At 45.7% G+C, this 16,311-nt stretch overlaps 1 long non-coding RNA gene across 1 annotated transcript; it reads left to right on the top strand.

Annotated features, from left to right (window-relative positions):
- The first annotated feature begins 10,523 nt into the window (after window positions 1-10,523).
- LOC145517968 (uncharacterized) lies at window positions 10,524-13,437 on the top strand. Its single transcript, XR_014062454.1, has 3 exons — window positions 10,524-10,670; window positions 11,879-12,091; window positions 12,680-13,437. It is a non-coding gene; the product is annotated as an uncharacterized LOC145517968 (long non-coding RNA).
- Window positions 13,438-16,311: the final 2,874 nt, after the last annotated feature.

Here is a 16,311-nt window from a genome sequence, read left to right as displayed (position 1 = left end):
CCATCCAACCATCTCATCCTCTGTCATCCCCTTCTCCTCCTGCCCTCAATCTTTCCCAGCATCAGGGTCTTTTCAAATGAGTCAGCCCTTTGCATCAGGTGGCCAAAATATTGGAGTTTCAGCTTCAACATCAGTCCTTCCAATGAACACCCAGGACTGATCTCGTTTAGGATGGATTGGTTGGATCTCATTGCAGTCCAAGGGACTTTCGAGAGTCTTCTCCAACACCACAGTTCAAAAGCATCAATTCTTCGGCGCTCAGCTTTCTTCACCATCCAACTCTCACATCCATACATGACTACTGGGAAAATCATAGCCTTGACAAGACGGACCTTTGTTGACAAAGTAATGTCTCTGCTTTTTAATATGCTGTCTAGGTTGGTCATAACTTTCCTTCCAAGGAGTAAACGTCTTTTAATTTCATGGCTGCAATCACTATCTACAGTGATTTTGGAGCCCAGAAAACTAAAGTCAGCCATTGTTTCCACTGTTTCCTCATTTACTTGCCATGAAGTGATGGGGCCGGATGCCATGATCTTAGTTTTCTGACAGAGAAGTGCTAAATTCATTAACTTGAGATGTCTGGTTTTCTTTGTTTAACAGTAACGTTTTGATGTTCCGACTACCTGGTCTCTGTGGCAAATCTCCCTACATATCCTGGCTCCTCCCTTATCTTCCAGAGCAATCACTCAGAGCTGTCTGAGAGGTTGTATCCCAGGCCTACATCCTCAGTTGTGTCAGCCAAATAAAATGCAATTCTCTACTTTCAGGTTGTGTATCTTTTCAAGTCAATAGATTGTGTTAGTTTGGGGGCTTTTCACTTTGCTGACCCCTGGTTTCCCCAGGCGACAGTCTCACCTGCTCTTTTGTACTACTGAATTCTAGTACCTCGCTCACATGCATTGGGGCACCCCCAAACTCAGGGAATTTAACTCTATGCCACAAAAGTTTCTTTCTCTTGGAAATCCATGTCCCCAGCTCCATGAAGTTTCTTGGATTCTGTCCCAGCACTCTAGTCTCACCCTTCACGTGCCCAGGTTTCCAGAGCTCTGCCTTCATGTCCTTCCTGTTCATCCTCTTATCTATATTGTCCCTAATCACCACTTCAGTTAATGTCTCTACCACCAGCACAGTGAGTAGGGTTTTGGCTAGTAGATAAACAGAAAGGAAATAAGGAAGCTTAAGAAAAGGAAGAGAAGGGAAGTCTCCAAACATTCAGAGATGCAGAGTACTCATCTTCTAATTTTTAGCTTGTGCAGTTTTTTTTCAGTTGACAGTTCTCAAAGTGTGGTCCCCAGACCAGCAGTACCTGCATCACCTGAGACCCTGCAAAAATGAAAGTTCTCTCTCAACCCTCGAGTCACTCAGTCAGAAACTCTGGGGTGGGGCCCAGCAACCTGTATTTTTAGCAAGCCTTCCAGTTGATTCCCATTCATGCTAAAGTTTGAGAACCATCAAACATTTGACCTTTTTTTTTTTTTCCTACAATTTTTCAGGACCTACTGGGAAGTCGAAATCTCAAAGCAGTCTTCGAATTCCTGACATACCCTTAATTTTTCACGTGATTGCTAAGAAAGTGAGTGCTTCATGTTGAGATGCATTGGCTGAAGCATTTTAAGGGAGGCATCATATACAGTAATGGCATTACTGATTAAGAACTGTATTCTCCGCAGAAAGGATCATTAACTGATTTTATGACACTTATGAGGGCTAATGTTTAGCTCACTGATTTATGAACATCACATTAGTGTCCCTTTTAAAAGTTGAATCTCTTTAGTTTTTGATCACAGTTGAGGAGAAGACATTGATTGATTATGTGTATTAGTGCTCCGTGGTTACAAACAAATCCCTGTATTGTCCCAGGAGGCTGTGAATGAGTCTCATTACAGGTTCCCATGTAAAGGCAAAGAGTCAGACATGACTGAGTGACTGAACAACAGCAACAATGTAAAGGCACAAGAAAGGGCAGGTGATGGCTGCGCTCTTCTTGCCCTGGGTAAGGTTGATGCTGCCCCTGAGGCTGCTGACTCTTGCCCACTATTACTCTCTTTTAAAGAGGAAAAAAAAACCCTGCAACTTGGCACTCTGAGTTTCAATGTTTGGGATTTCCAAAGTGCAGTCTAAGGAAATAGAAGAGTGAGCACTGGAAGCCTTTAGTCCATTGTTTGGAATATTTCCCTGGTTATGTGGAATAAATATGAGTGAAAATTTTGCAAGGAGGAGGACCCCTTCCAGGGCCTGAGAGTGGCTCTTTTCTGTTGTTGTTGCTTAATTGCTAAGTTGTGTCTAACTCTTTGCAAACCCTTGGACTGCAGCATGCCAGGCTTCCCTGTCCTTCACTATCATCTCCCTGAGTTTGCTCAAACTCATGCCCATTGAGCTGGTGATGTCTTCCAGCCATCTCATTCTCTGTTTCCCCCTTCTTCTGCCTTCAATCTTTTCCAGAACCAGGATCTTTTCCACTGAGTTGGCTCTTTGTATTAGGTGGAAAGTGTTGTAGCTTCAGCTTCAGCAGCAGTCCTTCCCATGAGTATTCAGAGTTGATTTTCCTTAACGTTGACTGGTCTGATCTCCTCGCAGTCCAAGAGACTCTCAAGAATCTTCTCCAGCACCATGATTCAAAAGTATCAATTCTTCTGTGCTCAGCCTTCTTTATGAACCAACTCTCACATCTGTACATGACTACTGAAAAAACCAAAGCTTTGAATATATGGAAGTCAAGGGCCTTAGGAAGCATCACTACCAACAAAGCTAGAGGAGGTGATGGAATTCCAGTTGAGCTGTTTCAAATCCTAAAATATGATGCTGTGAAAGTGCTGCACTCAATATGCCAGCAATTTGGAAAACTCATAAGTGGCTGGAAAAAGTCACTTTTCATTCCAATCCCAAAGAAAGACAATGCCAAATAACATTCAAACTACCGCACAATTGCACTCATCTCACATGCTAGCAAAGTAATGCTCTAAATTCTCCAAGCCAGGCTTCAGCAATACATGAGCTGTGAACTTCCAGATGTTCAACTTGGTTTTAGAAAAGGCAGATGAACCAGAGATCAAATTGCTAACATTCACTGGATCATCGAAAAAGCAAGAGAGTTCCAGAAAAACATCTATTTCTGCTTGACTATACCAAAGCCTTTGACTGTGTGGATCACAATAAACTATGGAAAATTCTGAAAGAGATGGGCATACCAGACAACCTGACCTGCCTCTTGAGAAACCTGTATGCAGGTCAGGAAGCAACAGTTAGAATTGGACATGGAACAACAGACTTGTTCCAAATAGGGAAAGGAGTACATCAAGGCTGTATATTGTCACCCTGCTTATTTAACTTCTATGCAGAGTACATCATGAGAAATGCTGGGCTGGAGGAAGCACAAGCTGGAATCAAGATTGCTGGGAGAAATATCAGTAACCTCAGATACGCAGATGACACCACCCTTATGGCAGAAAGTGAAGAAGAACTAAAGAGCCTCTTGATGAAAGTGAAAGAGGAGAGTGAAAAAGTTGGCTTAAAGCTCAACATTCAGAAAACTAAGATCATGGCATCCGGTCCCATCACTTCATGGCAAATAGATGGGCAAACAGTGGAAATAATGGCTGACTGTTTTGGGGGGCTCTAAAATCACTGCAGATGGTGACTGCAGCCATGAAATTAAAAGACGCTTACTCCTTGAAAGGAAAGTTATGACCAACATAGACAGCATATTAAAAAGCAGAGACATTACTTTGCCAACAAAGGTCCGTCTTGTCAAGGCTATGGTTTTTCCAGTAGTCATGTATGGATGTGAGAGTTGGAATATAAAGAAAGCTGAGCACCAAAGAATTGATGCTTTTGAACTGTGGTGTTCGACAAGACTCTCGAGAGTCCCTTGGACTGCAAGGAGATCTAACCAATCCATCCTAAAGGAGATCAGTCCTGGGTGTTCATTGGAAGGACTGATGTTGAAGCTGAAACTCCAATACTTTGGCCACCTTATGTGAAGGGCTGACTCATCGGAAAAGACCCTGATGTTGGGAAAGATTGAAGGCCAGAGGAGAAGGGGACGACAGAAGATGAGATGGTTAGATGGCATCACCAACTCAATGGACATGAATTTGGGTAAACCCTGGGAATTGGTGATGGACAGGGAGGCCTAGCGTGCTGCGGTTCATGAGGTCACCGAGAGTCAGACACGACTGAGCGACTGAACTGAACTGAACTGATGAGACCAAAGTCTTGGCTCCCTGTAACTGATGCTGAATAGAAATACAGAGACAGAGTTTGGAGGGAATGAAAGCTGGCTTTATTCCTCTGCCAGTCATAGGGGGAAGACATGGCAGGCTATCATCTCAAGAACTGTGCCCCACCCCCAACATGGTCAATCAGTGGGTATCATCAAGGTGGAGCTCACAGTCTGGGGTTTATGATAAGGAACAAAGTAGTGAAAGTCTTGCATTCTTCTTTTTCTTGCATTTTTTCAAAACAGTTAGAGCTGCTGTCAGGTAGCCCAGTAATCAGGTCTGTTTGTCTCTGGTTTATCAGCCTGTGACCTTTCTTCTTAAATGTAGAAAGCTACAAGGGGTGGTCTGTTACAAACGAGCACAGATTCTCTTCCTATATAGGTCATTACAGAATATTGAGTAGAGTTCCCAAGTGCTATACAGTAGGTTCTTGTTAGTTATCTATTTTATATATATTAGTGTGTATGTTAATTCCCAGCTTCTAATTTATCCCTCCCTCCTGTATTTCCCCTTTGGTAACCAAATGTTTGTTTTAAAAATCTGTGAGCCTATTTCTGTTTTGCAAATAAATTCATTTGTATCATTAAAAAATTAGATTCCACATATGAGGATATCATATGATATTATCTTTCTCTGTCAGACTTACTTCACTTAGTATGATCATCTCTGGGTACATCCATGTTGCTGCAAATAGCATTATTTTGTGCTTTTTTATGGCTAATATTCTATTATATATATGTACCACATCTTCTTTATCCAGTCATTTGTTGACAAGTAGTTACATTTTGGGGGTAATTTGTTATGCAGCTATAGATAACCATTACACAGGAGAAAAAAAAAAAACCCAAGGCTGAATGAGGGAATGGTATAGCTTTCAGCTTGATAGAACTTGTTCAGTCTGCTTTACTTAACTTAAATGCAATTGGAGAATATTATGCAGCTATTAATAAATTATCCCCCTTTAGAAGCAGACAGTTATTTGACATGAGTTCAGACATCCCCCCCCCAACTATTTTCAAACACGTGCTGGGTCTCTCTGTCCTCTCACAGGTTTGCATAGTGTGCTGGGTCTTCAGCTATCTTTATGCAGAGACCTAATATCTTAGCTCCTGCAGAAAAATGGTCTTATACATATGAACTGGCTAATACTTATACAAAAGAAAATGGCAGAAAAATGCCTACTTTGTATTGAGCTGATGCTATTTCTTTCTTTGAAAATGAAACTGTGGCACATCACAGATACAGCTTTGGACTTTGCAAACACTCCCGCTTTGACCCATGTTCACTTGGCGGAGCAGCCGTCGTGCTCAGCAGCTTCTAGCACCTGCGCTCTGCAGAGGAGCCGTGCGCACCAGGCACTGGGCAGCTGCAGCTGCCCCAGCACCACCCCAGCCGGATCCGCTCACCCCGCTGCCCCTCGGACCCCTAGCAGCTGCCTGGGTGGCTGACAGCCAGAGCTGTGCAGGCAGTGGGAGCAGGAATCAGCTGCCAGGGCTGCTTGGCCCAAGATAAGCTGCTCCTGGAAAAGACAAATCAACTCAACTTGTATGCTCTTCTTTTCTTCTCTCATTCTCAGCTGCAGAATCTTGAAGCTGTTTTCTGAACATGGGTATATGCTTAGGAAGCACACAGACCCGGACACATGGATACACACGCAAACACACGTGTGTGCAGACACTTTCATTCTCTTGTTTGTTTCATGTGGGCGGTCAGCAGAGCTGAAGAGTCCTCTAGAGCTTGTCCATCCAGTGCCTTTAAACCAACCATCCCTTGCTGTACCTTGGGGGTGATTTGTAAATGCAGATTTGGGGTCCTGTCCTGACCTGGTTGAATCAGTCGCTGGTGGTGGCGCCCAGGAGTCTGTATTTATGACAGACGGTAGTTTGTCCATAGCCATCTCCACCCACCACCAAGCGGCCCCACAGGTTTGGTGAGCAATGATCTGTTTTAGTTTGTTTGTGCTGCTGTTAAGAGGCTTCCAAGGTGGCGGAGTGGTAAAGAATCCACCTGCCAATGCAGGAGAAACAGGAGACGTGGGTTCGATTCCTGGTTTGGGAAGATTCCCCTGGGGGAGGAAACAGCAACCCACTCCACTATTCTTGCCTGGGAAATCCCATGCAGAGAAGAGTCAGATGGGCTGCGGTCCATGGGGTCACAAAGAATTGGACACGACTGAGCAACTGAGCATACACGCTGTAACGACGTGCCATATAGACTCATGGGCTTAACCAGCGATGTTTATTTTTTTGTAGTTCTGAAGGCCAGCAGTCCATACTCAAGATGCCTGCAGGTTGGTTCCGTCTGAGGCTGGGAGGGAGAACCTGGTTTCAGGAGTCTCTCCTCAGCCTGTAGACAGCCAACTTCTCTGTGTCTCCTCACGTGGTCTTGCCCAATGTGTGTCCAAATGTCCCCTTTTTATAGGGACACCCATCTTATTGGATTGGGACCCATCCTAATGACCTCATTTTAATTTGATTACAGCATTTAAGACCCTCTCTCCACATACAGTCATGCTCTGAGGTACTGGGGTCAGGACCCTAACATGTCTCTTTTGGGGATACAATTCAACCCATTGAATACTTTGAATAATAATGGACCCAACTTTTACTTTTTTCCAGACTTTGGAGTTTTACCCTTCACTTCCTCCAGAAGCTCCCTGCCTCAAGAGTCAGTAAAGAGGTGTTAAGAAACCATGGGTTGCTGGTGGCCATAGCCCATAATAGACAGTACGTCCTGAATCTTCCACGATAATAACACGATCACGGCTATGTTTATGGGCACTTACTATCTGTGCAAAGTGTCTTACATGCATTATTCAATTTTAACTTTCACAGCAAACTTTGAAGAAATTTCTGTCATGTCTCCTAATTTAGAGATGATAAGACTGAGGTATAAGGAAATTGGGCAATTTGCCCAAGATGTCAGAACTAGGGCTTCCCTTGTGGCTCAGCTGGTAAAGAATCCGCCTGCAATGCGGGAGACCTGGGTTCGGTCCCTGGGCTGGGAAGATCCGCTGGAGAAGGGAAAGGCTACCCACTCCAGTATTCTGGCCTGGAGAATTCCATGGACTGCATAGTCCATGGGGTCGCAAAGAGTCGGACACGACTGAGCAACTTTCATTTTCAAAACTAGTAGATGCAGGTTAGGGCCCCGGTCCAGGCCAGAAAAATTCTAGAAGCCATGTTTTTCTCTATTGTACATTAATTGTTATAAAGTTCTCAGTTCAGTTCAGTCCAGTCGCTCAGTCATGTCCGACTCTTTGCAACCCCATGGACCATAGCACACCTGGCTTCCCTGTCCTTCACCAACTCCTGGAGCTTGCTCAAACTCATGTCCACCGAGTCTGTAATGCCATCCAACCATTACATCCTCTGTCGTCCCCTTCTCCTCCTGTCTTCAATCTTTTCCAGCATCAGGGTCTTTTCCAATGAGTCAGCTCTTCGCATCAGGTGGCCAAAGGATTGGAGTTTCAGCTTCAACATCAGGCCTTCTAATGAATATTCAGGACTGATTTCCTCTAGGATGGACTGGTTGGATCTCCTTGCAGTCCAGGGGACTCTCAAGAGTCTTCTCCAACACCACAGTTCAAAAGCATCAATTCTTCGGTGTTCAGCTTTCTTTATGTTCTAATTGTTACCAAAGCCTCTTTGCATTTAGCTGGTCTTTCTTCCCTAGCTCACTGGTCTAACTTTTTTGTTCCCCTTCTGTAGCCTGAGTGACTACATTCTTTCCTCATTGTCAGATGCTTTCAGAAGATTTCTAGGCCCTTTTGAGCCCTTAGTTTTCCAAGGTCCACACCCCTGTTCTTTGCTTGAGTGCATGCCCAGCATCCTCTGACCACAGTCCGGTTTGCTCATACGCATCTTAACGTGTTGTCCCGGTGTAGACTGGAGCTAGGTTTACATACAGTCTTGCTATTAATGAGCTGGCTTATTATGCTCAGAGTAAACAAACATCTCCCAGTGAAGCGTGCTTGTTGTCCCATCAAGACAGATCACACAGCTTCTGTTCCTTCCACGTAAGTACATTGGAATATGGGCCAGCATACATTGTGGGCCAGGACTCTTCATATACATCACCCTATGCAATGCATTCCCACTGTGTTGACCAGGGCAAAGTTACAAGCCAAGGCAAGTGAGCCTCAGTATTCCAGGGACAAGACCCTACTGTTGGGACCATTTCTGGGGTTTCCAGCTCACTGTACAGTTTTTACTGGCCACAAACTCCCCTCTTAAGCAGGCTTATCATGGTTGGAATTATCTGGAATTATCCAGGGCTTTCCAGCCTCTGGAACTGGAAAGGACTCTCCTTCTCACCATCTTACTCTCTTTGGTTTATATAGTTGCCCTTTAGGTAACCTTAGAACTCAAGAGATGGTCATTGTCCCACATCCATGCTTTTGTACTTGGCCTACTGAGTATGGAGGAGATTGACATCACCAGCTTGTGCAGGGCTGTTCAGTGTGGTTGATTTCAGCATCTACTATGGGACAAGAGCCCAGCTGCTAGCCCTCCTTCCTCCCCTCTCTCCCAAACAGTGATGAGCTCTGGCTCCAGGCATTCTAGATTTTGGGGGCCCTGCAGTTGAACAAGACACATAAGGTTCCTGCTCTCAGGGGCGTTCTAATGGTGGATTGACAGGTGACAAGTAAACCCATGAAGTGTGCTCAGGTTTTGTTAACTGCAATAATGGGAATAAAACAGGGTAACAAAGAGTGTATGCGTGTGTGTGTATATGAGCCTTCTTCTACCAAGTTTGTCCAGTGCTCAACTTTCCAGCTTCTAATTTTTGCTTTCTTAGCAGACCTACAGTCTCTTGATACATCCTGTGTCAGTACCAGCTCACCTATCTCATCCCCCTTCTTTTGTCAGGTGAAGTTCTACAAAGTGATTTTTGAATTTACCCCAATAGTGGAATTAAATTAAATATGCAATCAACCAACTTAAAACTACAAGTGGTTCCTGCCAATGTTTTCACTGAGCCCGGCACGATTCTGGACTTCCGATATGATATGAACTCCTCGACACCACCTCTATTTTGTGAGTCGGTGGAAGCAGAGCAGAGCCCTGGAGAAATTGCAGAGTCCAGCAAGATGGTCTTTGTCTCCTGTTCCTCTGCCCTTTCAACTCCTTGGCAATGCCCGCATCCACCTCTCAGCCCTCTTTATCTTGGATCCTCTCCACTAATCCAAACAAGAAAAAAGAAGCTATCATTTATTTATGGTTAGGAGGAAAATCAGGATCAGGGTTACCAGGCCTGGGATCCTCTCTTTAGGAATAATGGTGCATTTTTCAGTAACCTCCACAGTTCTCATCCTTGAGGACCTCCAGCTTCGCTAAGCAAGTTCTAGGTCAGGGACCCTGGCAGGTCATCACACAAGGAAAGAGGAGCTATGAGGCCAGTGCTGGCCCCACCTACATCAGTAAGGCCCAGACAAGGCAGCCAAGGGTGGGATCCATATCAGAACAAATACTGCCTCCCATAGAGGGCAAAGGCCGTCAAGTCCGGGGACGGAGAGAAGGCTCTTTCAGGCCTTTTTCCGGAGGCTCGACAGGACAGAGCTGATGGTCATATTGAGTATCCTAGAGCCCTACTTGGGCTATAACTCAGGAGAAATGATCTCAAGCTGTTTTTTTTTTTTTTTTAATTAACATTTTAGGCAAACACTCTCCTCTTGTGGAGTGGGAGGTCCTACCTGCTTTAAACGACATCTCAGACATGAGCCACCAAACCTGCCTGTCTCCTGGGCACTGGGGCTGGGGTGGGAGCCTGGGTGCTGCCCTGAGCCTAGACTCCAGGTCTCTGAGAGACCCTGCTCTCGGTTGGAGCAGTTCCCAGGGCGACCTCCCAGCCAGCTTCTGAGCAGTCACTGGATGGGGTCAGGTCATCTCTCCTACTTCCGGGGTACTGTCGGTGTGGCCTAAGCAGGGGCTGGGGCATCCGGGCTCCCCCGGCTGCAGCTCCAGGCCAGAGTCCACTCCAGCTTCCTCGGAATTCTGCCCTGTGGGGTGACCACCCTTCTTTCCTGGCTCTCCCCTCTGGCTCCCTCCCTTTGCTGCCTTCACAGAGGCTGGGGCTCCCTCTCCCCTCATTCCTCCCCTTCCTTTAGCCTCTGTTCTTTCCTCCTCCTCTGCAAAGATTTCCAGCTCCACAGAGTTCATTTCATGAGTATCATCTGTCTATCTTTGGACTAAGCCTCTGCCTTCAGGCACTCCGAGGCAGAGGCACCGGAAGCTTGGGCCAAAACCGGAAGCCGGAAGTGGGAAGTGAGAAGCCGGAAATAGTTGTTGTGCTGCTTTCAGAGTCCTTCCTTTGGGGCCCAGGAAACGTCATCCTGGTCAAAATCAGTGAGATTAGGGATGCAGAGAATTCTGCCCTTGGGGCTAAACTGTAGAAAATATTCAGGAAGATGGTTAACCAGGATGCTGATTTCAGCTACAAAACAAGGTGAGATAAGAAAAATTATCAGGGAGCTACTGCAGAAATGATTTCAATAACTATCATATGAATGAGTGACATGATCCACGGCTACTTGTCACGGGGAGGATAAACACTTATGCACATCAAAAAATGTCAACTTAACTTTGAGGCAAGTTTTCATCAATTATAAAGGCAAATCCAGCTCATATACGTCCTACCGTCCTGGTGAGTTGCTCAGGTAGCATCGTCTATAAAACAGCTAGAGACACTGGCCTGTAATGAACACGGTGTGGACACCTCACTGTGAACATTTTATCAAATATGCTACTTGGGTTTCCTTCTTTTCAGAGTTGACATGTCATGGAAAAATTGAGTGCAAATAAAACTGTCCTGTAATGTAGTATTTCAAATGCTCTCTAAGATCTGTTTCTAAAGCATGCACTCTCAAGGGGAGTAATTCTGCACTCAAAGGGGGGTGAAAAATCATCTTTTAATGCATTATTTATATAGCTTTTTATGAACAAAGCACAGATATATAATACATAAGTAGATATACAGTATGTCTTTAGTGTTAATATTTCATTGGGGAGTGATTAGGACAAAAATATCTTAAAAAACTCTTTGAGGGGTGGAGATGATAAAAAAATGAGTTGAGAAACACTACTTTAAATGGATACTTTTGTGACAGTCTCTATTTTAAAGTATTATCTCCTAGTTAATTTTTAAAATAAAAATCCAGATTTTCAGATCTTGAGTTGCTTAAAACAAGACAGATCTATAGCAGATCACTTACTGCTAGAAGGCAACATCCATCCCTCTTTACCACAGCATGGAGGCCCCCAGGAGAGTCTTCCAGTCGGGAAATCTGTGCCATGCTGTTTTAAAATAATAAGGCTGCTTATTGTCCACAGCCCGTGAAAGCAGTCTCATTATTGTTTTATGGTCAGATCTCTTTGGTAATAATAGTACTGATAATTACAACACTGTGTTTCATCAAACCAAGACTCAATTGATTGTAGGATGTGCAGTTAAAGTTTGACACAATGCCAGGATGCTGCAGACTGTCATACGCATGGAAGAAATGTTAAAATGTGGGAGAACAGGATCAGTGAAATGTAGAAACAATAGCTGACAACCGGTGAACCTTCAGCACTTGCCTGGTGTATCTCACTGAGTACTTTCAACAGTAATGCCGATTACATATGATGATACTTATTGCTATCTCTATTTTTCAGATGAGGATAACTGAGATTCAGAGAGGTTAAGCAACTTGCCAAGGATTGTACAACTTCAAAATGGTGGAAGAAGGAGCAACTAGAGGACTTCAGGACCCTCATGCCTTGACCTTTTTGAGGAACACAAGGCTGCATTTTTTCCTGTTCTATCCCCCGTTACCTGGAAAAGCAGATTCACCTCCATTCATTCAATGTCCAAGTTTCTGGAAAAATGTACAAGATAGAATGCTTGTAACTTTCAAATTCTAGAGGTGGAAGTTATTTTATAAAGAAATGTTTTGCAAAGAACGCTTTGCTAAGACGGCATTCGCATGCCCTCCTGACCTAATTTAGCTTGAACGTGGGGTTGGTCCTGACTCCTACCTCCTACAGTGGGATTGTGGCTGGACATTCACCTTTTTGTGTCTGAGTGTCAGTCTTAAAGTTTGAGCCTCATAAACCTAGGCTCTGATAGTCCAACAGTGTCATTAATAATCTCCTGGAGGATGAGACATTAAACCCACATTTCTAATAGGTTTACAATCTTCGGCTTGGGCTTACTGTCTGGGGGTGGTGTTCTGTTTCTATATCTTCTTTGCCTTTGTTCAGATTGCTGTTCTGTAAAGGATCCTGGCTGTCCAGAGTATATTTAGCTCATTCAGCAGGGACACTTTCTTAACAGTACAGAGATAACCAATTGTATAGTTTATGTTGGAATTGAGGATTTTGCCTCCCTCAAGAATATTATAATCTTAACTACTGTTTGAGGCTCCATTGCTTTTAGATAAATACAAAAATGTGTTTTCTTTTCCCCTATTCCAGTGAGCGGTTTTTCAAATGGACTGTAACCGAGGCTGTCTCTGTTTGCATTGGGAGTCATCTCAGCTTTATTTAAAAAACCTAATAAAAATGTGAGCTGCAAACATCTGGGCCAAATCAGAGGAATGAAAAGAAGTTGTTCGATGAGGATTTTGAAGAACAATGGGACAAGGCTGTCGCTGACAGAAGAGCTTAGTTTTTTTACTCAGGAGGGGGAGGTTTACATCTGCCCAATCCAGCTAGTCACTCCAGAAGGTTCACATGACCCTTCACCCTTCATATAAAGTGATCCCACACATCTGAGGCAGAGACTCCTTCCACGTGACCTCAGTTAGATTGGGGTGCCTTTCTAGTAAGTTCTTTTCTGACTTTGTGCATTATACAGCCATTTGAAGTTATTTTAAACCGAAACAAACAAAAATTTCATGAGATGATGTCTCCCTGAGCTTACCTGGTGATGTTTATCCTGCCAATTTCTAGACAGAAAAGCATCCCACCTATGTTAACTACTGTTGTTGTTCAGTCATTAAGTCATGTCTGACTCTTTGCCACCCCATGGACTGCAGTGCGTCAGGCTTCTCTGTCCTTCACTGTCTCCTGGAGTTTCCTCAAATTCATGTCCATTGAGTCAGTGTTAGCTATATATTTTGGCAAAAGTGAAAAGGACTGTTTTTCCCCCTAAGGTTTATCCATGGTTTTTGTTTACTTCAGTAAATATTGTTAGTTGAATAAATAAACTTTGGCCAGCAGGTGAGCTGGTATTTTGGTTCTGTTTCTTGTGAGGGTTGAGTATTGTGGTCTTTTAACTTGCATTCACATCACCTGTGATTCCCTGGTACCCAAGCAGAAGGGATGCTCACCACAGTTGATCCGAGGAGTCTCTTCCTGACCATGCTTTCAGTGACATCATGGCAGGGCTTGAAACTGGCCTTGAGGGAGCATTTACACTCCAGAAATTGGCAAGCCCTACAAATCATGGTGGGCTTCCCTAGTGGCTCAGTGGTAAAGAATCCGCCTGCCAAGCATGAGACGTGGGTTCCATCCCTGCACCAGGAAGATCCCTTGGAGAGGGGAATGGTTACCCACTCCAGGATTCATGCCTGGGAAACCCCATGGACAGAGGAGCCTGGCAGGTTACAGTCCATGGGGTCGCAAAGAGTCAGATATGACTTAGCGACTAAACAACAATAACAGCAACAAATCATGGCCTCCCCACCGCTCCCTGAGAGTCTGTTAAATATTTATAGCTGTCCAGCGCCTGCAGCTATCACATCTCAGTGACTCAAGCCCTGGAAGACATGTTACAAGTGTTGGACAAAGAGTGATCATTCAGGAACATGGTCTGGGGCTTCACCAACAGAGGAGAATGATGGATGGTCCTACAACTGCTGCCTCTGCCATCAGTCAGCCAGAAGGTGTATATGTGAGTGTGCACAAGTGTGCACCTCTGTATACATTTATGCATGCACCTGTGCATGTGCCCATGTGAACACTCAGGTGAGCCTCCGTGTGTGACCGAGGGCCCAGGCAGCTCCTCCCTCCTGCATGGTTTCTCTTTCCTCCGCACCCTTCCCTTCCTGCCTGAGCCTGTTAGATCCAGTGGGGCATTCATTAGCCGGGCAAACAGGCAAACGGCTGCTCAGAGCTGATCACGCTTTGGGGGAGTGAAGAGTGATCCCCCAGGGAAATATGAGGCTGGGGCCATGACAATCACATCCTTCCCCTTCTCTCCTCCACCGCTCCTGCCTGCCCATTAAACTTAACATTCTGGGCCCTTTAAACAGGAGAAGATGCCTTGGCTGGGGTATTCGTGGGATATGATGGGGGAAGGAGAGCTGAAGTGGCCTGTTTGCTTGGCAGCTGGGGTGGGGGTGGGGCAAGAGTCTGGACTGGCCATGGTGTCAGAGCCTCCTGGCTTCTCCAGAATCTTCCAGCTGGGCCTCTTCTTCCTCATCACTGAAAATTCAGACTGACCTGACAATACTGAAACTTTGTGAACTCTTGGCTCTTGCCTGACCTCTGTAGATACTGCTTAGGCTCTTTGGGGTAGAGTCTTGAGTCATCACCCAGAGTGAGAGATATGAGCAGGAGCCCCAGCCTCCACTTTGTGCCCTGAGGCTGGGCTGCTCGGTCCTTTTGTGGGCTTACGATTTGCCTGCATTGCTCTACAATCTTTATGTACCATAGAAGCCTTAAACCTCACAAGGATCCACCGGGTCAGTCAGTCAGTTCAGTCGCTCAGTCGTGTCTGACTCTTTGCAACCCCATGGACTGCAGCACGCCAGGCCTCCCTGTCCATCACCAACACCCGGAGTTTCCTCAGACTCATGTCCGTCAAGTCAGTGATGCCATCCAACCATCTCATCCTCTGTCATCCCCTTCTCCTCCTGCCTTCAATCTTTCTCAGCATCAGGGTCTTTTGCAGTAAGTCAGTTCTTCGCATCCATCAGGCCAGCTCCATCGGGGTAGGTAACTTGTATTCCCATTTCCCTGGTGGGTAAACAGATTCCAGGACTTGAAGTAACTTGTCCAAAATCTCACAACCAGCAAGTGGGAGAAGCAGAATTGGAGGCCAAAGTTCCAGGCCTTCATCACCATTCAGTTTCTTAGGGGCCAGAGACAGTTGTTCAGTTTAGTTGCCAATTCCTTTGACTCTCTCCCCCACCAATGTAGAATCTCACATGTAACCGTAGGAATGCTGGCTTCCCTGGGCCAGGAGAGGAATCCATGACTTCAGGGGCCTTTAACTCTTCCTGCATTACGTGGGCAACTGTGCTGCACCGGGAACACCACCTCTTTTAGACTCCGCAGGCAGGACCCAAGGAGGGGGGTTCCATCCCCGAGTCTGCCCCTTGCTCTGCTCTGGGGGAAACTACAGTCTAGTGAGTAGAGATTGTGGACAGCTTGTGGACTTCACGCTCCGCCAGGCCAGCTGCAGCCCTCTGTGAGTACTTCCCTGTACAAGAGGGCACCTCTGGGCTCTGCTGGGGGTGGGGGTGGGCCCATGAAAACCTTGAAAGGTGGCGGGAGATCACTGTCGTCGTCCCCCAGGAGTTGCTGCAGAAGGACAGAGCCTATCTGAGAAGAGATGCAGAAATGTCCCAGGTGCCAGGTGGGCAGAGCCACGTGAGGCCCTGGACGTGTGTCATCAGTGGGCACCATGTGGGCATCAGTGAAGTGAACAGAAAGCCCGTGGCTGCCGGAGGCCATGTGTTTGGTCCCTCTGCCCCCACCCTCACCCCGCAGACTTCTCAGAACCATTGCAGGGCTAGAGGGAGACATTTGCCTCCAAGGTGATGCCCTCCTAAAGCGAAACTGAAAGTGAAATTCACTCAGTCGTGTTTGACTCTTTGCATGCAACCCCATGGACTGTACAGTCCATGGAATTCTCCAGGCTAGAATACTGGTGTGGGTAGCCTTTCCCTTCTCCAGGAGATCTTCCCAACCCAGGGATCGAACCTCAGGTCTCCTGCATTGCAGGCAGATTTTTTACCAGCTGAGCCACCAGGGAAGCCAAGAATACTGGAGCGGGTAGCCTTTTCCTTCCCCAATGGAGCTTCCCGACACAGGAATCCAGGGGCTTAAAACCTCCAATAACTGATGAGCAGAGCAAGGAGGGATAAACAGCCGCGATG

Source organism: Giraffa tippelskirchi, chromosome 8 (genome assembly GCF_054371585.1).
Source record: "Giraffa tippelskirchi isolate mGirTip1 chromosome 8, T2T-mGirTip1v1.2.pri, whole genome shotgun sequence".
NCBI lineage: Eukaryota > Metazoa > Chordata > Mammalia > Artiodactyla > Giraffidae > Giraffa > Giraffa tippelskirchi.
This window is presented reverse-complemented; position numbering and strand designations above follow the sequence as displayed.